Below are 16,358 nucleotides of genomic sequence, written 5' to 3' on the forward strand. Positions count from 1 at the left end.
AAATTTTTTTTAAATGGAAGTATAGTTGATTTACAATGCGGTGTTGTTTTCAGGTGTACAGCAAAGTGATTCAGTTAGACACAAATCTGTATCTGTTCCTTTTCAGATTCTTTTCCAATATAGGTTATTACAAGATCGTAAATATAGTTCCCTGTGCTTACAGCAGGTCCTTGTGTTTTATTTTAGGGGGATTTTTATTAATTGTATGGATTAATTTAGGAAGGCTGGCTAATTTCATCTAGATCCTGCATGTTTCTAAGTCACCCAGGGCTACTTCATCTTTTCTTCCGGCTGCTGTTTTACAGACGTTTTCTTGCATTGTAGTTTCAGGCGGGCTGTTTGTCTGTGAGGGAGCCACGGGTTTCTCTCTGTGAGTTCTGACCAGGTCACGCGGCGGACGTCTCCTGTGCTCAGACCCGCCCCTGGCTGATTCTGGTGGACGCTCCCGGCACCGGGGCCCATCCCTGGACGCGACTCGCTTTTCTTCCTTCTCCTAACGCCTCTTCATTCGCTCTCCTGCCTGAGCGGCCCCTGAGCCGCTGTCCGGTGCTGACTAATGGTGATGGGGCCTCCTCGTAGGTCCGTGATGACCCTGCAGAGGTGTCTCCCTGGGCGAGCCCCGGCCCTGGCCTCTGGGTTCCGCATCTCTGCTTCAGACACCTGCACGCTCCACACAAACCCCCGGCCACACGGGCTCTTCTCCCAGCCCACGGAGCTGTTGGCTCTGACGCCTCCCAGCACCGGAGGGCATCTGGCTGACGCCCACGGGGTGGTGCCCAGAGTCCGCGCTGGTGAACACCCCGAGGACCAGGGCAGCTGAGGCAGTGGGTGGCTGCCTCCCCTTCCCTGCATGAGGGAAGGCCCCAGGCACGTGCCTCTGTGAGAGCCCACGGTCAGGTACGTGGGGGCCTGGCCTGGTGACCACCTGCCCCCATGTCCCTCGCCACTGCTCTCCGGTGAGATAACAGCCCCAAAGCCTCCCTGTTAGGCTGTGCTTTGTGCGGGGCCCAGACCAAGGTGGTCCTGGAAGGCAGAGCCTCAGGAGGGGGTTTTGGAGCTGACCTCTTGTTGCCCTGGGGCCCCTCTGCTGGTGGGGAGCGAGGTGGTGATACCCCGGCTACAGCTGCCTCACGGGTTCGAGGCTCTCACGGGGGTGGAGATACAGGTGGAAGGTGAGGTGCTGGGTGTGCAGCGACTGTGGCAGTGACGTGAGCGAGGGTGACAACGTTGATGAGGACGGTGGCAGGACAGCCTCTGTGTCCTGTGCTAAAAGCCTCAGAGAGATAAGAAGGGTTCGGGTGGCTGATGGATGACAAGGCAGCGGGGTGGGGAGGGACCTGTCTTACCAAGTCCCCTTGAAGCTGCGGGCAGACCCTGCTAAAAGCAGGCCTAGGACCTAGTGGAGGGCGGCGGGGTTGCAAAAGGTGGCTGGGTGCTCCACCTCTGAGGGTCTCCTGCGACACAGGCAGGGTCGTGATAGCAGAGGGGCAGGACCCCGAGAACTGGGCTGGGGACATGCGGTGGGTGCACCTGAGGTTCTTGTCCCGAGGGCCCCTCGTCCTCTGGGCAGCAGAAGCAGACTCCACCCCCTAGGGGAGCACAGGCCCCTCCCCAGCCACCTGGAGACTGTGCAGGGACCTCAGCTGAGGCAGGCCCTTTGCAGGACCCCCCTCTCACCTGGACCCACTCCCCCATCATCTCGGGGCGGGGGGCTCAGCACTGCCCTCGAGGGATGTGGAAGGAATCGCAGGGCCAGCCAATGTTCAGGACAGGGGACCACATGGGCGTGGACCCTGCGTGTGCGGGGCTGGGGGCGCAGAACGTGAGGCTGGAGAGGACGGGCTGTGCACGTGGGCGTTCTCCTGCGCCTCCGGGGTCCGCGGCATCAGAGGCTGTTGGGACGGCCCCTTGGAGCCTGTGAGGTGGAGATGTGGGGACTCACTTATGTGGTCCTGGTGGGGAGGCTCTGGGGGGGGGCGGGAGTGTTAGAGCCCGGGACAGCCCCCAGAAAGCTCCACCCTGCTCTCTACAGCAACCAGGAAAAGGTGGGGGATGAGAGGGTCTTTAAGGAGAACAGTTCACTAAGCACAGTGGTGGAATCGTGTCCCCCACCCCTGCCCCGATCTCAGAATGTGACCTCTTTACGGAGCTAACTGAGTGAAAAAGAGGTCATTAGGGTGGGCCCCAATCCAACAGGGCTGTCTTTGTAAAAAGGGGTAAATTTGGACACAGGCACACACACAGGGAGGTGTCAGGTGAACACGGAGGAGAGGGATTGGGTGCTGCATCTACAAGCCACGGAACAGAATGCCAAAGGTTGCTGGCAACACCAGTGACTGGGATTCCCCCTCACAGTCTCCAGACTGTGAGAAAGTAACGTTCTGTTCAAGCTGCCAGGGAGCAGGGGCACTAAGGCTCCGAGTGGCGGGTAACACATGGTTGGGGGCAGGGGCTGACAAGAGGTTTCTTCCCTCAGGTGACCAGTGATGGGGAGGTTCCGGACCATCCCCCACAGGTGCAGTGGGAGCGGCCGTGCTGCTGTAGGTCTGGCTCTGGGGCCTCGGTGCCGGTGGAAAACTCCAGAGCTGGGAAGCAGGTTCGTGTTGGCTCCCACAATGGGAAGCTTCCGCTCCTCTCTTGGTCCCCTGTGGCCCCCTCCATTGAAGGGGGGCTGGTCCTCTGGAGAGGGGACCCCCGGCACCACTCCTAGTGCACACAGAGTGCTTGGCACGGTCGGAATTTGCCCCGACTCCTCGTAGGGTGGGCTCCTCCCTGGATGGGAACCAGCCACGAAAGTCCCCTCACTCACCTCCTCTGCTGGGTCACCCGTGCCTCTGCTGGCCCCGCCTGGCCGGCCTGGCTGCAGGGACCTGCGGTCTGCTACACGTGCCCTCCCGTTCTGGGGGGATCCAGGGTGACGGCAGAGCCCCACGTGGGAGGTGCCTCCATCCGCGATGCCAGCTACTCTCAAGGGAAGCAGGAACATGGGGACCAATGGGCACAGGGGGACACTGGCCACCCCGACGCGCGGTGGGACCTTGTCAAGGGCACGGATGCAAACCCCTCCGCCCCGGTGCCCCCGAGGGCTGGGGAGTGTCACCGGCGAGGGGCACACAGACCCGAGGACGTCACCTATGGTCTGGCCCCACGTTTCTACCCGAATCCGAGCTCTGCCATGGCAGCCCCTGGGGGCTCTGGGGCCTCAGGCCTCACCTTGAAGGCCGTTGAACAAAGGAGGTGCCCAGGCGCCAGAGGCAGGTGTGGTCGGTTCCCTGGATCTGGGGTGCAGCAGCCCCAAGTCCCGTGTGCGAGGATCACGGGGGTCCTGATGCCGTGGGTACAGGAGGGCCTCGGGGCCGGCAGCCCTGGGCTGAGCGCACGGCATTCTCCGCGCCGCCCCCCAGGCCTGAGCCCCGCCGGTGGCCCGCGCCTGCTGCGCGGGCGAGGCCCCGGTCCCGCTCTGTGTGCACAACCTCATGGGTGGAGGGAGGCCGGACCTGAGCCCCTGCTTCCCAGCGGGGGCGCGGGCTCCCGGGCCCCACGGGCTTCAGGTGTGGCCATGTGACAAGGTTGGGAAACGGGACGCGAGCACACATGCCTCGCGGCTCCGGCAGGAGGAGCTGGAACGCGGGGCTGGCCTTGTCCCCATCCCTTCCCCTTCTGTCAGCTTCCTGCAGAAACACTGTCACCAACGTGCGCGCGTATGCTCTCACAGCTCTGGAGGTCAGACATCCGAAATGGGCGCACCGGGCTGAAACCAAGGTGTGGGCAGGGCAGACTCTTCCCGGGGCGCCAGGGAGCAGCTGTTTCCTGCCTCTTCTGGCTTCTAGAGGCGCCCGCACTCCTTAGCTCACAGCCCCGTCCTCTATCCGCACAGCCGGCAGCCCCGTGTCCTCTCCTCCCTGGACTCTGCTCCCACTGTCATGTTTCTCTCCGACGCTGACCCTCCTGGTCCCTGGGGCCCCTGGTGACGACAGTGGCCTCACCTGTGCAATCGAGGATCACCCCCATCCCGGGACCCTTCCCCTGATCCCGTCTGTAGAGCTCCTCTCGCCACGTGAGGTCACGTAGTCATGGATTCCAGGCGTCGGGATGCGGGCGTGTCTGGGGGGGTCGTTACCCGGCCCCCCACACCTCACAGGAGATCATCATGGCCCAGACGGGGGCCACCCCCCAGCCTGGGGCCTGCAAAGAGGAGGCGGGGCGGTGTGAAGTCAGGTTTCGTGGAGTGAGCCCCGCACAGTCTTCTTCTGATGTGCCCCCTTCACCACAGGTTCCTGCTAAGAGCACCTCCACCCCATGAGACGGTGGCAACCCTGTTCTTTGATCTGCTCTTTGGCCTCAGGCTGGCTCTTAACCTGAAATCTTTTGCTTTTATCCAAGAAAAGGAGTTGCATCTTAGACCCGGCAGACCCAGAATTTCTGGATGCCCCTTTCTGCCTCTGTGAACAGACCCTCCTCTTGCGGTACCTTTACCAGATGCAGCCAATCAGGGACAACTCGGTGCAGAGGACCTGCCTCCGTGCCTCTCCCCAGGGCCGCACGCTCACTGGGTGCATATCTGCCCTCCCATCTCTTTTAGGAACTACTATGTTAGGCATCTCTTTTAGGAACTATTTAGCTACGTCGTGACATGGTCTCTGCTCTTGCAGTCTCCTACGAGTTTTCTCTCCCCCAAAGCCAATGTCACAGTGCTGTCATGGTCATTGTTTGGGTATCACTTGCTGCATCTGTCAGCTTTGGCTGCAGCAAGATACCGCCCAGCAACTCAGAGGCTCACAACAGCCATTTATTTCTTGATCACATTCTGTGAGGACTGCAGGCTGACAGCTGCTAGCAGAGGGCAGGAGCCAGAGGCTGGAGCCCAGCAAACGGCACGTGTGCTCCACCTCCCTCAGCGAAGTAACGTGGCCAGGCCCCAAGTCAGGAGGACAGAGAAGCTCTGACCATGGGGGTCTTGGGAAGTGGGAGGAAACAGATAATTGTGAACAAATGATACAGTCTTCAACAGGGCTGACATGAAAATGATGTAACATGGTGGGGCAAATACAATTAAACATGTTTTCTCATTGCAGGACTTCTCAGAGCCTTTAATAGGCTAATGTGTTGGGATGTTCCTGAAGGGTGCTCTGGAAAAAAGCCTCTCCCAGGTGCCTTTAATCAGAAACCACCCCCTGACCCACAGGACTTACTGACATGCTGCCAAGCCCATCTGGGCGATGTTGCAAGGTGTGGTTTTGGAACGGATGACAGACATCTTGGGGATGTTGCAGGCTCGGTTCCAGACGACAGCAATACAGCAAGTCATGTGAAGTGTTTGGTTTCCTGGTGTGTATAATGGTTATGTGTATGTTACACTGTGGTCCACTCAATGTGCAACAGCATTATGTCTAAAAACACAACGGCTCGATGATGGGTGATGCCTTAGAGGGCCAGGTCAGGGAGGGTGGGAGGGAGTCGCGGGAGGGAGGGGATACGGGGATATATGTATAAATACAGCTGATTCACTTTGGTGTACCATGGAAATTGGCACAACAGTGTAAAGCAATTATATTCCAATAAAGAGCTTAAAAAACCCCCCACAATGTCCACATCTTAACCAAAAAAATACTTTGTTGGTAAAAAATGCCAACGCAATTGAACCGTAACATCAGAGACCACAGGTCACCGTAGCAAATATAATAAAAATGAAAAGTTTGAGATATTGCTACTATTAGCAAAATGTGACACAGAGACATGAAATTAGCAAATGCGGTTGGAAAAATGGCGTGGATAGGCTTGCTCTAAGCAGGACGGCCACGAACCTTCCATTTGTAAAAAAACGTGGTACCTGTGAAGTGCAGTAAAGCCAGGAGTGCCTGTGCCCAGTGACTGACGTGATTCTACGTGGACATCGGTGTTGCTACCATCAGCAGGCTCTGAAGCCAAGGGAGATGGCAGAACCTGGAGCCATTTTATTTCCTGCAGGAGCAGTGGTGCTGCCCCTGGGGCAAGAGGAGGCGACTCCAAGTTCAAGGAGGCTGGACGAGAGGCTGCGACAGGGCAGAAGGACGTGACGATGGTGCCCAGGGTCCGCTGCTCCGGCTTAGAAGATGCTTCTGTGTTTCCAGAGGTGCAGGGACAGGTGCACTGGTCCCTTTGGTGGCAGGGGTGGCCCCGCCCAGCACGTTGGTGGCTCGCGACAATTGGTTCTTTCTCGGCTGTATCACATGAGGGCTTGGTTGACCGCAGTTCTGCTGGGCTCTGCTGGTCTTGACCAGCTGGATTCCAGGAAGGAGGCCAGTCTGAGCAGGAGTGGCCGGCTTCCCTAGGGGTGCTGAGTGATGACCCGATTTCAACCCACGGGCTTGGACTGTGAGACCAACCCTTTTTAGGGCTGGAGCCTGCTGCCTGGTGACTATAAAAAGCTCAGCCGCTCGGATCATGAGAAAGGTCACTTGGGAGTGGGCAAGTCTTCATTCCCTGGTGAGTAACCATCTCTGTCCCCTTGGAGAACAGGAAACCGGCAATGAGATGACAGTAAGGCACAACTGTCCACAGCTTATTGCTAAATGTAGAAATAGCTTCTTTTTGGTATTTTGAATGCTTGCAATATTTTAGAGAATGCGGCATAATAGATTGTGCAACAGACTAGACTTTTGCTTCCACTTTAACGTTATACATAATTGATTCAGGTTTGTAATTTTAAGTTGAATGACATAAGATAACTTTACTAAGTGTGAATAGGATTGGAATTCGAAGAGAATTTGCAGATTTTTCTAAATGTACCAGTTTAATTCATTGGAATTATATGGGTTAGTTCATCAGACCACCAGGGAGGTCCCCTCATGGTTGCAATTTTAAAGGTAGGAAAAGAATAGTTAGGTTTCTGTGTGTTACTCCAGAGCTTAAGAAAGAGCTGGATTTTAACTTTCTAAGGACAAGACCCCTGGGCTGAAGCAGCTGTGGTGTGGGGTGTGTGTGGGGGGTGGGGATTAAGAAGAAGTATCTTATACAAAAAGTTAATGTCATGTAAGAACAGCTGGACAAAAGGTCTTTCTGTGTCTCATTACTTTAGAAAATGATGAGGAGATTCCCGTTTCTCTAAATGCCTGTCTCTGACCCTTGTCTCCAAGTGAACCCCTCTGTATCAGTTAGCTACAGCTGCGTAACAAACCAGCCCAACACGCAGCGCTTCAATAATCAATGCTGATGATTGTTCACATCTCTTTGGTTGGCAGTGGATCAGATAGGGGACCCTGCAGGCCAGGTTTGTCCCCCCATCCTCAGGGATTGGCTGGATGTAAGCTGGGCACCTCAGCCTCCTCCACAGGCCAGGCTGAGCTGTTCTCAGGGCAGAAGCAGGGTGAGCACAGAGAGACAGAGACACAGACAGAGACAGAGGCAGAGGCAGAGAGACAGAGAGAAAGCACAGACGACCCAGGCTGCCCTGGACTTGTGTCCTTCACCCAGATCCAAAGGGTCAGGGGCAGGATTCCACCTTTGCAGGGTGAAAACAAGGCTTGCACCAGCTTTCAAACGAGGCAATGAGGGGCAGGGCAAAGGGCCATGCTCTGTGGCCTTTGAGACGCCCTCAGTTTCTAAGGGACCCCCTCTGTGCTGCCAGCAAGTCGTCACTGTTGGGTAGAGAGTTTCCTGTTTGTTCCCTGGGCTTCGTGAGGTCTGCGTGGGGATTCTGACGCCATTATACATGGATCTATCCCTCTGCCATCAGCACAGACTTCGCTTGCTGGGAATCCTTGCTCCTCCTGCACGGACACGTTCCACTGTGGCTGCGTGGCCGTGCACTGTGGCCCCGGCGGGCAGCCTGTCCAGGCTTCTGAGAAGCGCTGGGTGGGTTTCTCTTTGTATAAACCAAGCTCTTGAATCATTGATCCTGATCTCATGGTGTGAAAGGTGAGGTGTGGCATTTTTAGAAATGCTGAAATCATGGCAGTACACTGGCACGTCTTCCAGGGTCTTGGCTCTTAAAAACGGCACAGTATTATGGGATGCCAAGATATAGGGTCCCGGAAAGCGGGGTTTCCTTGTCTGGGCTGAGTCCGCTGGTCAGCGGAGCCCCTTCCCATGGCCCCAGGGACGGGGCCCACACCCCCTGTGAAGGCCACAGCCTCTCTCCTGCTGTGGCGGCTCTGACCTTGACCCCACAACACTGGGGTGCACCAGAACGAGCTCTTTTTATTCTTGGACTCGAACAAAGCCACTTCTTGAGCTTCTCTGGGCAGGTGGGGGGCACAGCGTCCATCTCTTCCGGGACCCCCCTCCTTGGCGTTGCAGAAGCCTCCAGGCCCTTCCTGGCTCAGACCTGGGGCCACACGTGCTGCTCCCCCTGTTCCGACGGGCCCTTGGGTGCTGACTGCGGGCCTTGCTGCCATGGGGGCGTCTCAAGACCCCCCATAACTGGCACTGCAGAGACCTGGCCCCCGGGTGGTGTTGGGCTCCCCCGGGGTCCACTGAACTCCTTTCTGTCCCCACTCGCCTCCCTCCCAAGCCACACCTCCTCTGCCCTCCTTCCTCCTCGCTGGGATGCCGTGAGCTCCTCAGAGCACTGGAAACACGGATGCTCTCTGTGCACATGGACGTGTGGCTGCGTGTGGGTGTGTGTGTGTGCGCTACACGTGTGCGTGCACCCATGTGTATGGGTTCACTTGGGTTCATGCACACACGTGTGTATAGCTGTGCATTTGAGTGTGGACATAGACGTGCGTGTGTGCACACAGGTGAACGTATCCAGGTGTGTGTGAATGTACACGCTGTGCCCGAGTGCACGTGTTCACACGTGTGTAGTACCTGTGAGTATGTGTGTGTGTGTGTGTGTGTGCAGACACCCCAGGCTGTGAGTGAGGGCTGACACTTGCCTTAACCTCAGGGACCTCCATTTCCCCCTCGTGGCCGTGACCCTGAACTCACGGCAGTCGAGAGGTTCACACGAATCACCGTGCAGAGGATTTCCTGGGGGTGAAGGTGGGGTGGCCGTGCTGGTCCCCACCCACGTGCATGGGCGGGGCTGGAGTGCCAGGACAGGGCTCTGGGGCCTGGGGACCAGGGAGCTGGGGCTGGGGGTGGGCCTGGGAACAAGGGGCTGTGGGGCTGGCGGGGTTGGAGGTCTGTGGGACGGGACCCGGGGGGACCAGGGGCTGGGGCTGGAGGACAGAAAACTGGGGGGCTGGGGGCCGGGGTGTCAGGAGGCCTGGCAGGGTGGTGACCCCACGCCGCCAGTGAGCCGGGCCTCTGGGAGGGTAGGGGTGAGCTCAGCCTCGGATGCATGGTCCCGGCTGCAGCCCCGCTCGGGAGAGATGGCACAGGGGACAGAAACGGCCCGGCTTTTGCCGTCAGGACAGTTAAACAGTCGGCCTGCTGTTTACTTTTGCCGAGACCACCGGCCTCTCTCCCCGGAGTCAGAAGAGTCGCCATGATGTGATGACAGAAGCTCTTCATCTGCCCGGAACGGTGCGTCTTGCTGGCTGCCCACCGGACCTGACATCCTCGGGGGGGAGGGCACGTCGGGGGGCACCCGGGACCTGACACCTCCGAGCCGGCTTGGTGTCGGCTCCAGGGAGCAGCGTGGCCAGGCCCGGGGGCCAGGGAAGGGGTGCTGGGCCGCCGGTGGCCTCTGGTGGTGGGGGCGGCGCGGGACGCTGGCTGGTGGGGTCAGGCCTTGAGCGCAGAGCCCACATCGGTGAGGGCGTGGGGGAGGCATCCAGGAGAGGGGCCGACTGGGAGGACAGTTGAGGCACCGGGGTGCGGGGCGGGAGAGGCCGCTGGGTGACCCCACGAGCCTGAAGCAGGTGCCTTGCACTCACCCGTCTCGCCCCACCTGGGCTTCCGGCCCTGCCCGCAGGTGTTGGGGATGAGGTCCTGTGAATGGGAGGGTGGCGTTGGGCTCCCCTGGGGTCCACCGAACTCCTTTCTGTCCCCACTCGCCTCCCTCCCAAGCCAAAGGCCAGCAGCCCCCAGACCAAGACGCTGCAGAGGGAAGAGCTCCTGACAGGGCTGGCAGGTGACGGGGGCCTTGCGCCTCAGTTTCCCCATCTGGGCAGTGGGTGGAGGGTGACTGATGACCCGATGCCTGTCTGGGGGGAGGGGCCTCCGGAGAGTGGGCCCCCACCCGAGCAAGCCTCACGTCAGATCGCTGGGTCTCCCCTCTGTGCTTCTGTTTCCTTCTGGATGAGACAGTCTGACGATGCCCCCTCGAGGCTGCGGTGGCGGGGGGCGGTCAGGGAGACAGCCCCCTGGGACAGCCCAGGCCTGCTCCGCTCACGGCGCGCGCTCGGCAGACACAGACTGTGGTCAGCGCTGGGCCTCAGGGGGCCGCGTCTGCAGCTCTGGTCAGCCAAAGGGGGACTGCCTTCTGGCCCCGCGGTCCAAGGCCTGAGCCCCATCAAGGTGGCCACGCGATTCCCTCCTGTGGTCATTGCACACAGGCGCCAGCAGAGGGGGGCCGCGCTCCATGCATGGCGCGGTCCTCCCTGCGGAGGCTGCCTCGGGGTGCGTGCGGGAGGTCGGGAGGAGAGCCGCCTCAGAGGCACAAAGGCGGGGTGGGGGGTCTGCCTGCCACCCGCAGGGACTGAGCTGGGGGCCTCAGACCTGGTCTCTGAGATGTCACCGTGGACCAGGTGGGCAGGGTGGGGGTGAGGGGCTGCTGGCTGCATGCCCTCCCAGCTGGCCTGCCCTCTGGGCGTCCACCCTGAGCCCTGGGGAGCTTGGTCAGGTAGATGGTGCATTGGGAGGGGTCCGGTGAGGCCCAGGCATCGGGCCAGGGCCTGTTCTGGCCACACAGCCTGCGGGTCTCATAGGTCTTGGACTGGAACCCAGTCGGCAGGCGCTTCCAGGTTCTAACCACGGGGGTGGTCCAGGGAGGGCAGAGGGTTCTGGCCTTTTACACCCCCAGAGATGGGTTTTCTGCACCATCTTGTTCTGATCATGGGAGTCTTGGTTCCACAGGAACCAGCGTTGGTGCAATGTGCCTGAGTGGGGTGGGGGGCGGGTCCCGCACTTGCCGTGGCCTGCTCCACCTGGTCTGCGAGCAGCCACCTCTCCTGGCTGTGGACTGAGTGGACAGAGGCTCAGAGGGAGCCCCTCAGACCGGGGTGGAGGGCTCCCAGCCCGTGTGCTGAGAAGCTGGCAGCATTAGGACAGAAGAGGCATGTGACTGGCGGGGCTCTGAGGCCTCGGGGACACAGGTGTGGGACCTGCCTCTGGCCTGGGGGAGTGACAGCCCCCACGCCCTGAGATAAGCCAAGACTGGGGCAAGCTGTCCTTCAGAGCTGCCAGGACGCCCTGAAATGGGCAAAAATGAGCACCCGTCCCCTGTCCAGAGTGGACGGGATGGGGCTGGGACTTTTGGAAATCATCACGGCAACAGCCTGAAAAAAGTTTGGACCCAGAGACCCTGTTGCTGGGAGTTCACGTGAAGGAAGTGACGTGGACAGTGGGGGGCACTGAGATCCCGGATGCACCTTGCAGGGTCAGTCATGACGCCCCCAAACACCCGACACTGGAGGCACGGCTGAAGAACTGCTGCGTAATGCTAAACGGAATTCTGTTCAGCTAACAAAATGAGTTATATTAAGAGGAAAAAAAGCCAGGATGCGAGGCCACCGTCACAAATGACCACAAACCCAGTGCTTTAAAACAACACACAAGTGATTATCTTAGAACTGGGGGGGTCGGCGTCCTAAAGGTGTGGGTGAACGTGGGTCCTCCTGGAGGCTCCCGGGAGCATCTGTTTCCCTGCGTTTCCAGCTTCTAGAGGCACCTGCACCCCTTAGCTCCTGGCTCCATCCTCCACCTTCAAAGCCAGCAGCACAGCACCTGCCGATCTCTCTCTCTTTCTCTCTTCGGCTTCCACCCTCACATCCCCTCTCTGACTCCCACCCTCCTGCCTCCCCTCCCCCCATAAGGACCCCAGTGATCACATGAGGCCCATCCAGTTAATCCAGGATGACCCCCACCTCAAGGTCCTTAACTTCATCCCATCTGTCAAATCCTGTCGCCGGGGTGACGGTTAATTTTATGTGCCAGCTTGGCTGGGCCTCGGGGTGCCCAGACATTTGGTCACACGTGAACCCGGGGTATCCACGAGCGTGTGTCTGGAAAAGTCAGAATTTCAGGTGGCAGACTGGGTGCGGCCGGTATCCTCCTTAACGTGGGTGGCCCCAGCCAATCAGCTGAGGCCTGACTCCAACAAAAAGACTGACCCTCCCCTGGTGAGAGGGAACTCCTGTTTCCGATGGCCTTTGACCTGAGACTCTGAACCGACACATCACTCTTCCTGGGTCTCAAACCTGCTGGCCTTTGGACCAGAACTTACACCATCGCTCTGCTGGGTCTCCAGCTTGCTGAACTTGGGACTTGTCATCATCGAGAGATGATGACAAGTTCCTTACAGTAAATTCCTTACGATAAACTCTTTCCGTGCACACATCCTGTTGGCTCAGTTTTTCCGGAGAACCTCGACTCGTACACCACGTGGGTTGATGCAGTCACAGTCTCTGGGGCTGAGGATGTGGCATCTTTGGAAGCCATTGCTGAGCTGACCAGGACTTGATCACCCTGATTATGTTAGAAAATGCTGGAACCAGGCTGGGGGGCTCGTCTCTGGGCGCCAGGACTGCACCTGACCATCTCCCTTCTTCTGATGTTTCTGCGGTTTTCGGTCTTTCTGTCTTAATGGGAAGACGAAATGCAGAAGGGGAATCCCAGCCATGGCGGATGCAAATGCCAGGACCCGGTGGGACAGCCTCGGGTGTGGGGCTGCCCCGGGAGCACCCACCTCCCGGTGACCGCTGGCTGAGCCTCCCCCCGGGGCCCGTGTCAGGAGCCTCTGGTTCGCTCTGCCTGCAGCGTGTCCCTGTGAGCACAGCGGGCAGGACACCAGTGAGGACGCTGACCTGCAGGGTCCCTGGGAGAGGAAGCTTGCACCCAGCGTTTCCTCTGTGAGCGCCCTCTTCCTGTGGCCTTGGGTGGAGACGGTCTCTGCCTGTGATGCCTCAGGCTGCGTTTGGGGGGAGCAGGGCGGGCTGGTTTGCTGCGCTGAGCCCAGCACGCGCCTGTGTATCCAGGAAAGCTACAAAGTGCAGACCCCACAGAGCAGAATAGGGCTCAACCAGAAGCCACTTCCAAGGCCTTCAGGGCGGTGTGAGGGGCCTTTCAGGGTGTCCTGAGGCCGGGGACACTTATCCCCGTGACTAGGGCGCGTGGGGACTGCACGACCGCGGAGGATGAGGTGGGGTGGCTGCTGGGCCGCGGGGGGCAGGCGTCCCTCCCGGGTGCGCCCCGTCCTCACCCGCGGGAGTCCTGCTCTCTGAGCTGGAGCTGCTGCCAGGAGCATTCTAACTAACCCGGACTTCAGGGTGCACCCTCCTCCCCAGACCCCGTCCTACCAGGATTAGTGAGGATTTCGAGGAAAGGCGCTTCTGATCCCCAGTCACCCAGGCCGTCCACACTGCCTGGAGTCCATCACGTCATTGGCTGCGGTTTAGGGGGTGTAGACTGGGCTTGTGGGCGTCCCCCTCGTAGGTGAGATGGGGAGATCTTGGTCCTGTCCCCGAGGAGCGGTGGGGGAAGGGCTGGTGTGGGGTCTCAGGCCTGAGATGAGGGGGGGATGGCGGAGTCCTGGGCTGTGGGGTGGTGGAGGGCGTCCCTAGTTGGAGCTCCACGAAGGCAAGTAAACTGCCCCCAGGTGGGTCTGTCTGCTAGTGCCCCTCACCCTGTCCCCTGCTGGGCACGTGTGGGGCCTGAGGGGTTCCGCTCGGGGACAGTCACACCCTCCCTGCCCTGGGGGGCTGGGGTCACAGCCGTGAGCCTCACCTCTGCCCGGCGTGGCTGACGCACCTGCACGCTGGAGAAGCTGTCCTCCTGAGTGTCCCCTACGTGCAGGCTGGCCGGGAGGGGCCAGGTCCCAGGCCCGGCCTCCAGGTGAGTCAGAACCCCCACGGAGGACGCACTGACCTCCCACCTCTTGTGCCCTCCGGGGGCGCCCACCTTCATTCTGGTGGGGGTTGAGGGGGGAACGAGGGCACAAAGGATGCCCTCGTGAAGGTTCCCGCCTCCCCAGGTGGACGAAGGGACACTGCGACTTGCCGGCTCTGGAGGAAGGGGGGCGGGGGGGGAGGGGCTGGGGGAGGGGTGGGGCGGGAGGAACCGTTGGGCTGAGGGTCCCGCGGCCTGGCTGCTCCCCTCCCCTGTTGCTCACAGTGTCCGTCAAGCCTCCTGTGAGCTGGGCCCTGGAGTGCAAGTCGTTTCTCCACTCTCGCTGCACCCGTCCAGCCCTGCCCACCCCGAAGACAAGGATAGCCGTGCTCCGTCCACCCTCCACGGGTCTCCCTGATGGACCCGAGGACATCGTACCTCGGCATCTGGGAGAAGGGGCCCAGGTGGCCCAAAGTGCCAGAACAGTGGCTCTGGGGACCCTGTAAGGGAGACGCCTGCAGGGCAGTGAGGACACTGAGGCCCCGGGGGGGGGGAGGTCACGCGAGGTCACCTCGTGGGGTCATCGGGGCCTGAGCCCGACCCCTGCTTCTCCCCCCGCGGAGGGTGGGAGTGAGAGCTTCTGTACTGTTAGCTGGTCTCTCCTGCTGCCCGGGCCGGCTCGGGTCCCGCGGAAGGGAGGCCTCCAGGCGGGGGTCTGCTTCCCGGACCGGCACCGTCACAGGGGGGCCCCTCTTAACCAGGAGCACGTGTGCGTCCCGGCCGGCTTCCTGCGCATTAGGTACGCGCCCAGAGGACTGATACTTGCTGGCGACGGAGGAATCTGGCCCCTTTCCGCGTGTGCCTGCCATGGGGGTCCCCACCCCGGCAGCGAGGGTCTTGGCATCTGCGTTTGGCAGACACAGCCAGGGAGGCGCAGGGGTGGCCCGTGGGCAGGATGTGTCCAGATTTGGGTGGAAGTGCCGGGGTGGGAACGGTGGCGTGGACGGACAGGGGCCTGGTGGAGGGGCTATTAACCACCAGGTAACAGATTTGATTAATTTTGTGCCTGGAGGGTTTTTTTTTTTTCTCCTTTTCCCAAAGAATCAGAGAAAACAAAATATTTTTCTAATTAAATAAATCTACGGTGCTCAGTAATGGAGGCCGTCTGTGGGTTTGTGACAGGGCGGGGGAGATGTGGAATAATGATTTTATTTTTCATTAAATAGAATTATAGGCAGTTACTCAAAGCAACGCTGAGCCTAATTGAAAGAAACCCATTTCTTCTTAATTTACTTTCACGGTTTCGGATGATAAAAGAGTGTGTTCGTTGGAAAATTAAATAAAAAACACACCGCGAGGAACGGGGTCTCTTTAGGTGCGTGATTTGGTCCTTCCAGCTTTAAGTGACGGTCAGCGGGCCCTGGTGAGCCAGGAGGGGCGGGGGACTCGGGGCTGGAGGAGGCTCGCGGCACCTGGACCCCGAGACCACCAGGCTCCGCGGGTCCCGCGTTCTCTCCGCGGGACGCCCGGCACACATTGTCCCGCAAGTCACGCACCTCCCCGTGTCCACCCCAGGCCGCCTCCCCTCAGACTGCCACGGGGTCTGGACCTCCCTCCCGAATCCTTTCTGTCCATCAGAATCCTCGAGAAGTTGGCCGGCCCGGAAGTATGGGGCCGTGAAGATCACTCGTTGGTCTTGCCCCGGGGCCTGCACAGAGGTCCGTGTCACCTCTGCCCCATCCCCCGGGAGGGCCCCGCCTCCGGGGTCTGCGCTGACCAGGTCCCTCGACCGTCTCCTCTGCTTGCCGCCCAGTGCTCCGCTTCCTCCAGGAAGCCCTCCCCCGCCAGCCCCTTCCCACTGCTGGTGCTGCGGTGCCCAGCCCTGGGCGCACACCCCCCAACATGGGCATCGGATGAGGGTGCTGCTCTTTGAACACGTGTGCAGGGGGGTCCTAGGAGGCCTGGAGGGCGGGGTGCTGCGCGGCCTGCTGTGGCGGCCAAGGGCACCCAGCGCCGTGCTCCGGAGCTTCCTGTGATGCTGGGAACATCTGACATCTGCACTGCCCGCCAGGGTTGCCGTGGCCCCACATGGCGGGTGAGCAACTGCAATGCATCGAGGGTGACTCTGGACCTGGATTTTAAATTTATTTTAATTAATTTAAATTGAAATCACCACGGATGGCGAGTGGCTACAGTGTCACACAGGAGTCTGTGAAATTCCGGCCTCCTCCTCCTGCCTTAGATACACTCTTCTGACACAGAGAGGCGGTCCCAGGTCTCTGCGACACATGCCCCCCCTTCTGTGCTCAGTTTTGGGGGCGAAGAGCGTTTCTTGGGTGAGAGGTAGATACAGTCAGACAAGCGTGAGCGTATTTATTTTTAATTGAATTGTATTTTTAAAAACATAATGCAAAGTTCAGAATGTACCACAGTCTCCAGTGAGA

This window comes from Hippopotamus amphibius, chromosome 1 (genome assembly GCF_030028045.1).
Source record: "Hippopotamus amphibius kiboko isolate mHipAmp2 chromosome 1, mHipAmp2.hap2, whole genome shotgun sequence".
In the NCBI taxonomy this organism is placed as follows: domain Eukaryota; kingdom Metazoa; phylum Chordata; class Mammalia; order Artiodactyla; family Hippopotamidae; genus Hippopotamus; species Hippopotamus amphibius.